We start from the raw sequence: 16,368 nt of genomic DNA, 5'->3' as shown, positions 1-16,368 counted from the left end.
TGATGTGTTAATGAGCAGGAAGAGGGTAACAGAATTAGGAAGAGGTGGTGCAAACATTTCTTTAAAGCAAAGCGTCCTTTCCCAGCAAAGATCCAAATTATGGAACAGAACCAACCTGCCACATCTGTATAGAAGAAAAGGGTTTTGTAAGTGAAGGAAGCAGAAAGATCCTTTTTCTCTGAGCACTAATGTTCTCATATAAAACTAGCAAATGCTGCCTTGTCTTGATTGCAGTGCCTAGTTTTTCATATGTACTATCACAAGCATATTTCTAGGACAAGAAAATATTTTAGCTTTCTATTTCTTAGGTAAAAATCAAAACCGAGTACCTTTTTGCACATAAGGAATTCTGAATTATTTTTAATTTTCTTGGTAAACATGAAGTTTTGAACCGGAGCCACACAGTTTCATGAGGTACCAGGTGATGAATGCCCATTCCACCCTCCCCTCCCCCCAGTTTTATCTTCCCTTTTCTTTTTTCTGTCAGGAAGCATCTTTACTCTTGCTAGACTAAACAATGAAAATTCATGACTAAAGTGTTTAATTTGAATTTCTGGTTTTCAGAGCTATACATTTCATTTTGTTGGCAAGACATTTCTTCCCATTAGTAGAATTCACAGTAGAAAATTGGTGAATTATTCATTTTGTCTTTGCTATTGCTTTTAAAAAAGAGATCTGGCAGGGCGGAGATTTCCAACAGAATATTGTGTTTCTGAAAACTTTGCAGAATTAAACAAGAGAATTGTTTGGAAAGTAATACATGAGTCAATGAGCTTAAAAAAAATACAGTTACTGATTACTGATTTCAGTTGGCTTACTGACACCACCTCCCTTCCTCTCCCTACAAATGCAATTAGTTTTTGGATTGATTCCAAATGGGTTATTTTCTGCCTAAATTTTCAAAACCATTACAATGTCATGCCATCTTTTCTGATAGTACTTAAACAGTTTGTTACCAATATCAATCTGAATTCAAATAAACTAGAAAGTAAAGTATGTCTGTAGCTTCTATCTAGGATGCATATATTTTAAAAGAAGACAGTATTTAAGGTAAATAATTTTGACTTACCGTATTAAGAGAATCCCTTTCATTTCTACTTTTTTTCTTTATTGGCTGTAGAAGCAGCTATTGAAAGAATAGCAATGCATATATTTTATTTAAAATATTAATATCTATTGAAATAATTCCATGGAGATCTTAACTTTTTATTTATGATTTCTTATTTACATGTAATCATTGTGCACCTTTATATCATACAATATGTTTTTTTTAAGCATGCATGCAGTGTATGACTATCGAATCAAAGATATTACCATAGGAGCTGGCAGACAGCATGATGGTTAGGGCGCTAGACTGCCACATAGCTGACTGAGGTTTGAGTCCCAGATCTGGCAGCTTACTTTCTCACTTTCTCTTTCTCTCACTCTCTCTCTCTCTGATCAAAATTTTAAAATAATAATAAGAAGAAGATAAAATAATTATTTTTTTAAAATAAAGATATTGCCATATATTTATATATCATTTCCAACAGAGAACTTTACTTTCTTTTGTCTATTAAATATTTTTTCCCTGAGCCTCTTTTGCCCACCCCCTACTATCCATCCCCAGATACAGTTTCTGGTTTCTCTACCTTACCCTCCCTACTTTTACTATCTTTTCAATCTTTTAATTTCTGTTATGGGGTGCAGATATTTGGTATATATTGAGTGGAGATGTACGATGTTTGTCTTTCGTAGTCTGTTTCATTTAACATTAATCCTTGATATTTATCCACTTTGAGTCAAATAGCAGGGTCTCATTTTTCTTATGGTTGAATAGTATTTCATCATGTATATATGCCACATTTTTCAATCCAGTCATCAATTCTTGGGCATCTAGGTTGATTCTGTGTCTTAGCAATTATGAATAATGCTGAAATAAACATGGATATGCAAGGTTGGGAGGTCCAATTTTATTTTCCCTGAAACTATTTACTCGTGTGCTTCCCTATGATGTGTGTGAACTCTGTGCCAGTTTCCTTGTCCTGTGGGTGGGAATGCTGAAGTCCATGGTGAGGTCTGGGATTTAGACTTTCCGAGAAAATTTTCTCCTCTGGAGGGGGCTTCTAGGGAGAAAAGTCCTCCAGAACCCCATCAGCTTCAAGCAGTTGGCTCCTCTCTACTTTTGCAAGTAGAAACTGTGTGGATGAGAAGTTCCCACTGACTCTCTCCTACACCACCCCACCCCATGGTTCTGTCTGATCTCTATGTCCAAGGGGCTTCTTGTAGGCAGTGTCTGCAGCCCAAGCATCCACAGGCTGCAGAAGTGTTAGTAGTCAGCCTCCTCTCTGTCAGCAGCCATGTTCCCCTGACTTAACAAAACCTATCTTGTCCCAGTGCAGCTGGGGGCTGAGGGATGAGGGGAGGAACAGGGGAGACGGAGCATGAGCTAGTAGCTCCAGCACTGGTAGGCAGTGTTGGATGCTGACAACACAGGCAGTTAGCACAGACTAGGGCCAGCAACCACAGTGGGGAAGGGGGAGCACAGGCAAGGACTGAGAGCATGCAGGCAGATAGTGTGGGCAGGGGCCTAAATTATAACTTTTTAAAAAAATTCTATCTTTTATGCTAGAGGGCATGAGTGTGTACACAAGAAGAAAAAGGGAAAGAATCCTCCATCAGGCCTTGGTCATGCCTGAATCCTTTACCCTCTAATTCTCCCTTAATTTAGGGTGCTAGGCATATGCCAAAATGTAGAAACAAAGACCAGAGGTGGCTTGGAGCAGCCCTCTGATGGAGGGTGTCCCAAACTCATTACTCTAACCATTCTGTCAACAACCAATGACTGAAATAAGAAAAAATGGCACATAAATAAAATGAAATATTCTCAGCCAGAAAGAACAATAAGATCTTGTTATTTGAAATGAAGTGGACAAATCTAGAAGGTGTAATGCTAAGTAAAATAAGCCAGATTATGAAACCAAATGCTGTATGTCCCCACTTAATTTACTGAATGTTTGCATTTCATAGTATAATCTGAAAGATTCCAAGACATAGAAGTAGAGCCACGGTAAATAATGAAGACTATGCAGGAGGTGACAGGAGAGGGACTCAGGAAAATGTTTAACAGATACAAAAATGCATGAAGCCAAGGCAAACAGTTATGAAGTGGTATAGTATAACAGAATGAAAGAAGGGTAGAGAGCATTGCCAATCTTAACTATATTTCTCTCAAAAAAAAAAGGAAAAAATAACTGGTAGAACAAAACTGAAATATGTACAACATTATGTAATGTTCTTTGTTGAGGATAATGAAAATGTTAACATTATCAATTACCACACATTACATGCATGCTTTAAAAAATTATATTGTACCTCATAGAGATGTATAAACATTTAATGTAAATCAGAAATTATAAAATAAATTTTTTTGAAAGACAGTCTGCCTCCCTAGATTTCTGGGCTTATGATGACAGGAGTAACCTCAAAGATTTCTGAAATGCATTTGAGTATTTTATTTTGCCCATTGTCTTGATAAATAGCACCTACATCCTTTCTATACATGGTAATCTCTTTAGGAAATAGTCACTTTGCCATAGCTTCAATAATCTCTTCTGAATATGGTTTTTCACAGTTTACACGGTCACATTGTGATTTTCTCAATTTTTCCTCTCTATTTTCCCTTTACTTATAAATTGTGCCTTTAGGTCATCTCTTCCTTCTCACATCTCACTCTATGTGGTCAACACTAGCCAAATAACAACTCAAATACTTTAGTGCTTAGCTAATATTTCTTCTGCCTAGCTAAGAAATTCCTGTAACCTAGTTTAATGCTCTTAAGATCTACACTCTAAAGCCGTCAAGCAGAAACACAATTCAGTCAAGGTCTTTACCATTTAAAACAATGATGACTTTTACTCTGGTTTCCAATAACTCATTCCTCATTTCTATCTGAGATCTCATAAGATGCCCTTTCCTGTCCATATTTCCACTAATATTCTAGTAAGGGCCTTTATTGGTTTGTCATACATAATAGGAAGAAGGTAAGTGAGTACATAAGACAGAGAAAGAGATAAAGAGGGAGGGAATAGCCAAACATTATTTTTTTTATCAAGAACCTACTCTCATGAAAGATGCATTAATTCATTTATGAGGGTAAAGTCCTCATGACTGAATCATCTTTTCAAGATTCGACATCTTAATACCATCACAAAGCTGATTAAATTTGAACATGGGACATTCAACTCAACATCATATAGCAAATATCCAATCTGTGTTCAGGTACAAAGAACAGTTAACTACCCCCCAGGACCCTTGTCTAGCTTCAACAATCATCAACATGTGTCCAATCTTGTTTTATCTATATTCTGAAAAATCTATATTCTGAAAGATTTCTGAAATGCATTTGAGTATTATATTTTGCCCATTGTCTTGATAAAAAGCACCTACATCCTTTCTATACATGATAATCTCTTTAGGAACCCACAACCCTACCTTGCCCCTTCACTGTTCCTGCAGTGAAGAGGAGCACCTCCATTTTGAACTCTTCTATATATTGGAAACTACCTTCCTCCTTTTGCCTAGAGTAAACAGAGTGATTAACATTCCTACTGTCTTGGCCAAATAACTCAAAACTCCCTACATTAAGATGTTCCTTAGTGATATAATAATCAATTGCCAAACCCCTTATCCTAGCCATAAAGGTCATTAAGATTTCATTGTGTTAGGAATGGAACACACTCAGGAATGCTTAATCTGCTTGATCTGGCTTCCATATCCACTTACCCATAGGAGTCTCCACTCCTTCCCCTGGTGATCTCCCCCTCCTCAAAGATTACTGCTCCTGCCCCATCAACCCAAATGTGATTTTTGCCTTTATAAATCCCCTTCTCCCTACACTCCAGGCTGCGGGGATTTTGAGAGACATGAGTCCTCCCATAGTAGCCAGTCTATTAATCAATAAAACTCTGATAAATTTGGCTATGTCTGAATGTCCTTTTATTACTTGCCTATTAGACTATAACACCCTACCTTGCACCACTGAACTTTTGAAGAAAAAGTTTTATATATAATTTTATAAATGTAGGAGAAAACTAGAGGAACACTGCTGAAATATGCCCATTCTTACCTATTTTAGTCCATCTATCCTTTGGAGCTTGAGAGCAGGGAAATAAATAAATGACTCCTCCATTGACCCTCAGCCTGATATTTGTGTGATGATTTTCCACTGCCAGCCTTGGAGGGGTAGAGAAAAGGGGAGAAAATCAGATGGGAGGAGTCAGAAAGTATGTTCCAAAGCAATAGCTACCAGTACATTCTGTTCCATTAGATTTTAGTCACCATAATATATTTTTTTATAAACTATGGCCCAGACTAGGTGGCATAGCACACTGGACTACTACACTGGAAGCCACACAGCCAACTGCAGACTTACATGCTTTTGTCTGCCCAAAAACATGCCAGGTATGTGTATGGGCACCCAAGATCCTGGGAAGCTGGAAAATTGTGAAAACTGAGAAAGAGAATTGTAACATGACAAGATGCTGATGAAAGTCTCTTGCTTGCTTGCTCTCTCACTCTCTATCTCTCTCTCTCTCTACCTCACTCATTTGTGCATGGAATATCATAAAAGCAAAAAGAAGAATCTAAAAACTGAACTATGTACAAGCTATAAAAGAAACAAATTTAATAGCTTCATGAAATGTTAGGGGTGAATGTGAATTATTAGAGCCTGCTTTAACTCATGGTTTGGCATAATTACTATACTGGACTTGATCCGTAGAAGCAAATGTAGTGGGGCCTGGATTGGTATGGTGGTTAGTTTTCTTTGACTCCTTCCCAGTGAATAGAGGAGAATGGTGAGTCCCCAGAGACCATCACATCAGTTAGGTATTAAATAAGGGCCTTCATGATGACAATAGGCCACACATAGAGGCAAGCTCTGGCCCACTCTAGGGTGTCTTTGATATGTGATACATGAATGAAAGTTTCCTCCTTGGAAGGTCATTAAGTCATTGTGTGTTTGTGTGTGTGTGCATGCAATTTGTTTCAAAGAATCTCTAATGCAGCATGGAAAAATTAGCAAAGCATTCCAGCCAAGTTAATAGTAGGATTTAGCTCCTCTCTGGTGGCTTTCATCTTAAAATTCTTTGAAAACCTTAACTAATCTATCTGGCAATCCTTGGAGGCCACTTATACTCTCAGAGTTTAGAAGAGAATTGGCTCTGTCTTGAGTTTCTTTTTTAACCTGGCCTCTCTATTCCTAGTCTGTTTACACACTGGAAGAGAAACAAGGATTAGGCCTTAGAAGTCAGATTCCCTTGGGGCCAGCATGTGGCATGGTGGTTAAGGGCGCAGGACTCTCACATGGCCAACTGCGGTTCAAGTCTCATACCTGGCGGCTTGCTTTCTCACTTTCTCCTCTCTCTCTGTCCTTCTCTGGTCAAATTAAATAAATAAATGAATGAAAAAAGTTAAATAAAATAATTCTTAAAAAAAAGAAAAAAGGTCAGATTCTCTTGTTAGTAACCTTTTGATTCAGGGATAACTGAATTGTTCTACATGATGATTTTTTATAACAATATGATTTTAAGTGTTCTGACTCTGCAACAGTAGAAAGAACGAATTTTTATGAAAATAGAAGTTCTACTTTAGAGCATTGGGTTGTTATTCTTCACACTTTTTGGCAATAAAGAATAACAATGGATGAGATTTATGCAAAAATGTCACTGCAATGATTACAACAATCTCTGTTGACCTAGAAGGTGTTTTCCACATCATATGTGGACTGTGTTGGTAAGAGTGTCATTGAAGTAATTTTATAACCCCAGCTATGTCCTTAAATTTTGAAGAAGTATATAAATCTAGTTTATCACTAGAAGAAGCAAAACATTTTTATTGGATGAGCACGTATATACAGAGATTACATAAGGTTCAGAGGACAACACAAATTATTTATTCTCTATTTGAATTGACTCTTAATTGTAACTAATCTACCTTGATTGATAAGTAGGAAGTCTAACCTCTGCAGTTTCACTCTTCCTTCTTAGTTCACTAAGTATAGATTGAATGCTTATAATGGACTGGGGCTGGTAGGTGGCATGGTGGTTGAGGATGCTGGACTCCCACATGGACAACTGCAGTTTGAGTTCTGGACCTGGCAGCTTTCTCTCTCTCTATCCCCCTCCCTCCCTTCCTCCCTCCCTCTCTCCGTCCTCTTCCTCTCCCCTCCCTCCTCCTCCTCCCCCCGCCAGTCAAATTAAAATAAATAATAAGCAAAGTTAAATAAAAACAATTCTTTAACCAAAAAATAAATAAATAAATGGACTACATTATAAGCAGTAAGCAAAAGACATGGACCAACCTTATGAAGCTTACAGCCTAATAAACTAATATAAAGATTTGTGCAATATGTACACATTTTTATTAGGTATATCTGAAATATATGTAATTCACTCAAATATATTACTGTATAAATGTGTGCCAGGTGTTGATAATGACTATGAAGAGGTCAGGAAAAGTCTCACAAAAAGGTGACATTGGAGTAGAGACATGAAGGAAGTGAGGGAACAAGGCAAGTTGGTATTTGGGACAGGACATTCCAGATGGAGAAACAGTAAGTGGCAAAGCCCTGAGGAAGAAAGTGCTATAAGGTTCACAGAACAGAAAAGAGGCACAGTGACTGGATCCGAGCAGGCCGGGGTAGAGCCATAAGAGTTTATGTCAGAGAAATACAAGGGTGAGTTTATATGTGCATGTGTGTGTGGACAGGGTTGCACCTCCATCCTTTAATACCTCACTACTCTTCCCTCTCCTGCATATCCTTCTCTTACCACTTGGCCTGTTGACAGTTAGTGGTTTTATCCAGTTATTGTTGTTGTTGATGTTTTTGTCTCGATGGGGCCAGGCCATAGAAGGTAGGACAGGAGACTAGGAACAAAAAAATTCAGGTCCTTTAGCTATTATCTGTGTGCTTTCAGGGAATGTAGATTGAAACTGAAATAAAAAGACAGTCTTTGATTCAATTAAGAACCAACAAGATGGGGGTCAGCAGGTGGCGTGGTGGTGGGGCACTGGACTCAACCACATGGCCAACCACAGTGTGAGTCCCAAATCTTGCAGCTTGTTTTCTCACTTTCTCTCTCTGTCTCTCTATGGTGAGCACAAGTGTCTTATAGCAAATAAGTAGTAATAAATTAAATTAATTCTTTTTTTAAAAGCCTACAAGATAAATATAATTTTTAATAATAGCAGACACCTTGTAACACCTAAATTTAGTGCATTTTTTTGCTTGTAGTCTTCATCTGCCTTTCAACTGACCAAACACCTTCTTTTACCATCTTACCTTGATAAGAGTCAGGATGGGGATGGTGGAATACTCTAGTGTACTATGATTGTCTTCCATATTTACTTAATTTTTCTCTTATATTTAAATAAAACATATTTTATAAAGCTACAGAGTAACACAGATAAAAAATAAAACAGCAATTAAAATAAAATAACAGATGCATTATCACTCCCTCCCCCGATATCTGCCCTCCAAGATCTAGTATGAAATATTTGCTCTTGTACATTTTTACATGTATTGAAAATAAATACAAACTCAATATGTGCAAGAGGTAAATCAGACACCAAGTTGCAGAATATTTCACATCATTTCAACATCAAATTGGAAGAGTAGCATAGATTTTTCAAATTTCTAAAATGTCATGAGTTAAGAACAGTCAAGATTCAGAATTCAAGGTCTAGTTATTCTACAGAAATAATTGCAAGATGAGGTTAGAAATTGTCTCTATGTCTTAGTCCATTGAGTGTTGTTATAAGCTAACACCATGAACTGGGAATAATATCAAGAACAAAGATTTGTTACTTACCGTTTTGGAACCTGAAAATCTAACATCAAGGTGCTAGCACTAGGCAAGGGCCTTTCTGTATCATCCCATAGCAGATGTGAGAGTGAGTGGGAGAGAACAGGAGAAGTTCAAATTCACTTTTATAACAAACTCACTCTCACAATAACAAACACACTTTTGCAATAACAACATTAATCACCTCTTAAGGGTCTCCCTTCTCAAAACTTGCACTGAGAATTAAATATTCACGACATGAACTTTGGGGCACATATTCAAACCATAGCATTAGCCTTGATTCCAAAAATGCATGTCCTTCTCACATGAAAAATACATTTATTTCATCCCCAGTATTAACTTGTTCCAGTATCAACTCAAAAGTCCAAGTTCAGAGTCTCTTCTAAGTCACATATAATGAAGATTCAAGGCGCAATGCATCCCTGAAGAAAATTGCTCTCACTTCTCAGTACCAATTTTTTCTCTTTCTTTGTTTTGTGGTGCTAAAACCTGATACAGGGTATTTTATAAAGAACAGAGATTTACTTCTTGTAGTTCTGGATGTTGGGCAGTCCAAGGCTGTAGGGCCTAGACCTAGTGAGGGCCTTCTTGTTATGTCTACCATGTAGTGGAAAAAAAGGAGAGAGGGCAAAAGAAAAAGAATAAGAAGGACCAAAAACCTGCTTTTATTTATTTAATTTTTTTGGACAAAAACCTGCTTTTATTTTTTTAAGAGGTTTTTGCTATAGGACACATGCACTCTTTGAAGAGACAGAGAGACAGAAAGCAAGAAATCACCACCCCCCACCCCAGGGCAGATGGCCATGCCATAATCCCTTCTCCTCCATTCTCCAGTCAGGATTTTGGGCATGCAGCACATACGCTTAGCATAAGTTTCAAGCCCCCAGATCCAGGACTCGAACTGCAGTTGGCCATATGGGAGTCCAGTGACGTAATCGCTACACCATCTGCTGGTCCCCCAAACCCTTCTATAATGTGCCCCCTAAAGTTCCTATCTTTCAGTAAGAAGCCCTCATCCAAAATAACATTACTCCATTCACGAAGGTATTGCTGTCATGACCTAACCATCTCTTAAAGGTCCCATCTCTCAACATTGTTGCACTGGGGAGTAAGTTTCTAACACATGAACTTTAGGAAACACATTCAACTCACAGTATTCTAGTTTTCTACTTTTTTCATAAGAAACTTTGGCTATGTAGTAGTTTATTATTAGCCAGTGGGGAAAAAAATCTCAGTATGTATCTATAAGAGATGTGACTTTTATTACTTGTGAGAATGTGACTGCTATATAATTTGGTGTATTCCATGTCTCCCCAACATTTACAGCTCATACCCTGGATATACTAGGAGTGGATTTAATCTTATATAATGTAACTATGTGAATTTAGAAATTCGATATTGAACTAAATCCTTTGTGAATAACAAGTTTTAAAATGAATTAATTTGCCTCAACACTTGCGATTAAGATAATCACTTGGTTGGAATGCGTAACAGTAGAGATGGAAGGTATTTAAGCAGTAAAAACTGATTAATCTATTTTCCTTTATGAACAATTAATGTTTATATCCCAAGAGGACCATAATCTAAAAATGCACTTGAGTTTTCCTTTATGATTCTTGCAGATTTGAGCTGGACTACACATGCTGGTTTGCAATAAACAGTGACATAAAACAGAAAAATAGCCAGTCTAATTCTGATTAAGAGAATTAATGCCATAGGTTCTCCTTTTAATAGATCTCCATTTCCCATGTTCTCTAGTGTAGTGTCCCCTAGACAACAAGAAGAAACATCACTGCATTTTATTTCTGATTGATGTACTTAGTAGTGGTTTTTCATTACATTCTTACAGGATGTTTGAGATTTGGGGCTATTTTCATTATTACTTTACAAACATAAGGCATACTCATAAATCATAAGAACTTTGGGTAGGGATGAGGGCAGGGAAAAAATATGACCTAACTAATAATGACTAAAACAATATGTCCTTTGTGCGTGGAGATAAAGCAAAGGAACATCACTAGGCAAGGTGATTTAAAGGTTTTGTTTTTGTTTTTGTTTTCCTAGTAGAGATGACTGTCTGTCCCAATACAGCCGTCCATCTGTGCATCTGTGCATCTTCTCCTACATCAATTCCCTTATAACCAACACAGATCACAAGCTATTGCCCTGGCACCTAGGAAACCAGCCAAAGCTCAGGTCCACATGAAGACAGAGCCACAGCCTGGCCAAAGGAAGTGCCCACCAGTGGCAACTCAATGAAAATGGAAGGATGGGCTGAGCCGAATGCACGTCTTTAGGGAGGTGGCAGCATTCATTTCTGGGATAAGATGCCTGTTTCTCCTCTTGTTTTTCATTAGTCTCCATGGTAGTCCATATAACAATTCCTGATCAACTTTCTTGCCAAAAGAGCACAAAATACCCGATAGAAAATAGAGACTGTTGAACAAATAGTTCTCTCTCTTAAAACACAAGCATCCCAAGAAGAAAGTAAAAATAGAATGTGGACTACTATCAGTTGTCAGATTACCACAAATGTACCATGTTAAACAACACACAACTCAGTTTCTGTGATTAAGAGTCCAGGTGTGCTTTAACCGTGTTCTCTGCGGTGCTCTAATCAAGGCGTTGGTCAAGGCTCTTCTCATTTGGAAGTTTGGCTAGAGATGGATCCACTTCCAAATCATTCAGTTATGGTTCATTACCTGTTGATGATGACGTGTATAGTATTCTCAACTGGACAGGTCTGAGAAGTATTTCATGTTGGGTAAAGTCTTTTTATAAGCAAAATGATAAATAGTGGTTGAATGCTTAAGAAAAATTGGAATAATAATAATCTGAAAAAAATGAAAAGCTATTAGATGATGATGATGGGGATTTTAATGTCTTTGTATTGACTTATATGAATGGTATTCCTTCTGGAAAAAAGAAATATAATACATTGTAAAGTTATATGTGATTGAATGTAATATAAACAAGATTATGATAATAATAACATTTTTTAAAGATGGGACCAGCAGTTAGCATAATGGCTATGTTGCTGGACTCCCACATAGCCGACCGTGGTTCGCGTCCCAGAGCCGGTGGCTTAAAACTCACGCTGGGCGTGTGTGCGTGCATGCCCAAGATCCCGAGAGGAGACTGGAGGAGAAGGGATTGCGGCGTGGCCATTCCCCCTGGGGGGTGATTTCTCGCTTTCTCTCTGTCTCTCTCTGTCTGTCTGGCAAGCGCACGTGCCCTATAGCAAAAACCTCTCCAAAAAAAAATTATTTTTAAAGATATGGATTTATAAGCATATAGTACAACAGGGCAGACCATTCACTGCCATAGATATGTACATTAAATTGAAAGGCATTTTGCATTTAGCTGAGCCATACTGAAGGTCAAGTGGCTTTTGTGGCATAGAGATCAGTCTGGCATACTTTGGCCAATACCAAAAAAGCAATTATCAAATTTACTGGAATAAGTGCCATGTGTTTATATGCCAAATAGAAAATAAATTTATTAACTTGGAGATCAAAGATTATATTGAGCAGTGAATAACCCTATGCCAATGCCAATCATTTCTTTTTCTTCCACATTTCACTTTTTATTTCCTACTCTCTCCTAACACCATGTCTCCCATCCCCTTTCTGACTTTATTACGTAAAACTCTCCTTCATTCTAGCCATTCAATGCTTGGACCAGCATGTTCTGCAGCAGAACCACTGCAGACACTGATAGTAGACGCACTGACCGTAGATCACCACGGTCTGCTCGCCCATGACCACCACTGTTCTGGCCATTGCCTTTGTCCTCCAGAGCCAGTCCAGGCTTCAGTGAAACCTCTGTGTCAGGCTTATCCAGACCAACTGATTCAGCTTCTTCTCACTACTCCATCTGCCACCTAGTTACCAGCAGTGGTAACTTTCTGCGCCTTGCTTATGTCAGCTTTCCAGCTCAGTAACTATGATCAGCATAGGTACTTAGCCCCTGCTCCAAAGCCAAGGCTTTACAATACATCATTTCAATAGAGCTTGAAGAGGAAATGGTACATTGGACATCGTGTTGGAAAATATAGAATTTAGCTTTACCTTAAAATGAATCATGTTCAAAGATCCATTGCTCTTGCTAATGCCTTATCCTAGGCATCTTTATATCCCAGATACTTTTATGTTGGTGCCTTACTCTACGCGATGGAAATCATGATTCACGTTTCATCCTGTCATTTTATTTGGTAGTCTCACTTTAAATTCAGGACTGCCTATTCCAAGTGGCTCTTGGTACAGCCATGCTCTGCTGCTTATTCTCTCATCAGTTTACTCTCTTGTTTCATAGACAGCTATGATATTTCACACCTTCCCTCTCACCTCAAACACCTCCTTCCCCAGAACTTTTAGCTGATGGCTTGGCTTTCTGTTGGGTCATTGGAAAAGTCATGACGTACTTTTTTCTATGCAAAAATGGGTCATGACTTTTCAGACAACCCAAAATTTCACTGAGAATATAGAGAACTCTAGAGTAGACCCTCCACACACTCCCACCATAACAGCTCCTGGCTTACCTGTGCCTCCACCCATGGACTCTGTCTTCCTTCTATTTGCTGTGGATGAACTCTCTGTACTCTCCCTCTTTTGCATTAGTCTCATTCAGACACATCTACTCAAAAATATTATTCCAGCTGGGACCAGCAGTTAGTGTAATGGCTATGTCGATGGACTCCCACATAGTCGACCGCAGTTTGCGTCCCAGACCTGGTGGCTTAAACTCACGCCAGGTGCGTGTGCGTGCATGCCCAAGATCTCGAGAGGAGAATGGAGGAGAAGGGATTGTGGTGTGGCCATCCCCCCTGGGGGGTGATTTCTTGCTTTCTCTCTCTCTGTTTCTCTCTGTCTGCCTGGTGAGCTCACACACCCTATAGCAAAAACCTCTTTAAATTTTTTAAAATAAAAAAAATAACTATTATTCCAGCATTTGTCATTCTTCCTCTTGCATCATCCCTTTTCTCCACTAGTTAATTATTGGAATTGGCATACAGCCAAGGTGCAGCATCTCTAATCTTTAAAAAATCTCCCTTGATCCCACATCTCCTCTTATCTATGCTCCCTTCTATGACAAAACTCTTCAAAATACAGGTCTAATTGCTGCTTCCATGCCTCTCCTCTGTTCTCTCTTGAATCCTCTCTAGTCAGTCTTCTAAGCCCCATCACTTCAACCCATTACAACTCTGTCAAAAGGCTAGTGACCTTCTCACTTTCTAACCTGTTGGTAAATTTTAAGTCCTCATCTTCTGAGAGCAATACTTAACAGCATCCGCTACTCTACCTACTTTTCTTTTTTTTGCACATTACTGAAATAGATGTGATTTATCTCCAAATTAAAACAAATGAACAATTTACAGTATCTCAAAGGTTGAAAAAAGTGACACAGTACTAAATACACAACTTTGGATTTTCTTCAGATTCAGTTTTTGAGGGATTTTGTTGTGTTTTATCATTTTCCTATAGGGTGTGTACACTTGCTGGAGAGACAGAGCAAGCACAGTGAGTGCACTCCCTGGGGGAAGGCCACAGGACAATCCCTCCTCCTTCACTCTCCTCACAGGATTTTGGGAATGCACGCACGCACGCCCAGTGTATTTCTCAAGGTACCAGGTCTTGGACTCAAACTCGTAGTCGGTCACATGGGATCCAGACATTTTAACCACCATGCGACCACTTGGCCTGCATTTTGTGATTTAATTACACAAAGATGAGTCAGTTCTGCAACCTAAAAATATTTACTTATTAAAACTGTACTAATACTTTAATCAACTTTACAAAAAAGATAATGAGACAAATATGTACATTTATAGAACTGCACATGAGTCAGGCCAGATTCCTGGGAAGGGAATTCCCAGCATGACCTCATTCATCTGTAAGGACACAGAGCATTCCTTGTTCAGACAGGCATACTCATCTAACTTGTGGCGTGGTCAGACCTCTCCTTCCTGATGGCTTCCTCCTGCTTAGGAAGGTGCACGTCCAGCTGTCTGCTTCTTAGAGCAGACGTTCACCTCCCTCATCCACCAGCTATGGAGGAGGACTGGGGCCACGCAGATGACTGATTCGACCAATCTTCAGGAGGGTTTCCGGGTGGCCGTCTTCCGTCATCATATCCGGAATCAGATGTGTTTCCATAGCCTCTTCTCTTTTTCACATCTTGCTGAAGCAGAGTTTTGAAAAACAAAACTATAACTCGGCTATTCCCCAGAAAAATATCTGCTATCAAAGATAACCTCCATGGGGACTGACTCTGACTATCCAATACTTATCCATTAGAGATGTAAACCATCATGCCTCCTGTTCCCTGTTTTGGAGTTACTGAAGAGCTCGGGCCTCCTCGGCTTCCTACTCTACCTACTTTTGTCACCTGGGTTATTACCTTCATTCTCCTCTCATCGCATTGCCTGCCTTCCAACGTCCTTTGCTGGTTGTTTCTCATTTTCCTTTTCTCTAAACATTGGAGTATTCCAATTCTCATCCTTGGAATTCTTTCACTATCTCATGCTCTTAATTATTTCTCTTGAGCTTTAGATTCCATCTATATTTAAATACTAAAATAGAAAATGCAAGCTATCTATCTATAGCAAATGCAGGCTATCTTATCTCTCTATTGATCTAGCTATCTAGATAGCTTACATTTCCCCTTTGAAGTACACACTGGTCATATGTCCAGACAACTTCCTGACATGTCTGAGTGCACTGAATGGATACCAAAAGGGCATCTTAAACAGAGCATGTTCCAGAACAAACATTCTGAGTCTCGCCACCATCAAACATGCTTCTCCTGAAAACTCAGTGAATAACAACCTCTCTGTTTTATTCCTTAGATAAAATTCTTCCCATCATCTTAACTCTTGCTCCCTCTTACATCCTACATCCTATCTAATACCAAATTCTGTTGCCTAACATCTGGACAAATATGTCCAGAACATATCCAGACCTACTTCTTCTCACCTCCTACACTCCTGTTCAGGTCTGAGTCATTATCAAAGTCGCCAGACTGCTGTCTCTTCTCCCATCCTTGCCTCCTGGTCCCTATACACCACACGGAGGCTGGACCATCCTTTTACAATGTGCCTCAGAGGATGTCACTCATCTGCTCAAAACTTAGAAAGCTTCACTTTATTCAGAGTAAACGCTAAGTCCTTCCAGAACCTAATTCCTTCATTTCCTACTATTCTTCCCTTTTCTCACGTTCCTGCCCCTTCTGAAACATCCTTTCCTCAGACCACTATATGACATGCTCACTCTCTTCAGACAGATCTCTCTCAAATGTCACCTAATTATAAGTACCTTCCCAGACCAATCTAGACAAAGCAGCCCCTGTCAGCCATCTTTCTTAACCTGTTCTGTTTTTCTTCATAGACTCAATTGCCAGCTGATATATTATATGACAGGTCTTCAAGGAGCTCAGGGAAATGTATGTTCTGAAAGTAAAAGCACACAGATTTCAAAATTTTTGCACCAAAATGAACTCATAGGCTAACTCCATTTTCCATGAA

The 16,368-nt window shown here is 38.8% G+C and overlaps 1 pseudogene; it reads right to left on the bottom strand.

The window, feature by feature from the left end:
* Nucleotides 1-14,893: 14,893 nt before the first annotated feature.
* Nucleotides 14,894-15,155, bottom strand: LOC102480311 (selenoprotein K pseudogene; annotated as a pseudogene).
* Between the last annotated feature and the right edge of the window lie 1,213 nt (nt 15,156-16,368).

Source organism: Tupaia chinensis, unplaced genomic scaffold (assembly GCF_000334495.1).
Source record: "Tupaia chinensis unplaced genomic scaffold, TupChi_1.0 Scaffold000028_1, whole genome shotgun sequence".
Classification (NCBI taxonomy): Eukaryota; Metazoa; Chordata; class Mammalia; order Scandentia; family Tupaiidae; genus Tupaia; species Tupaia belangeri.
This window is presented reverse-complemented; position numbering and strand designations above follow the sequence as displayed.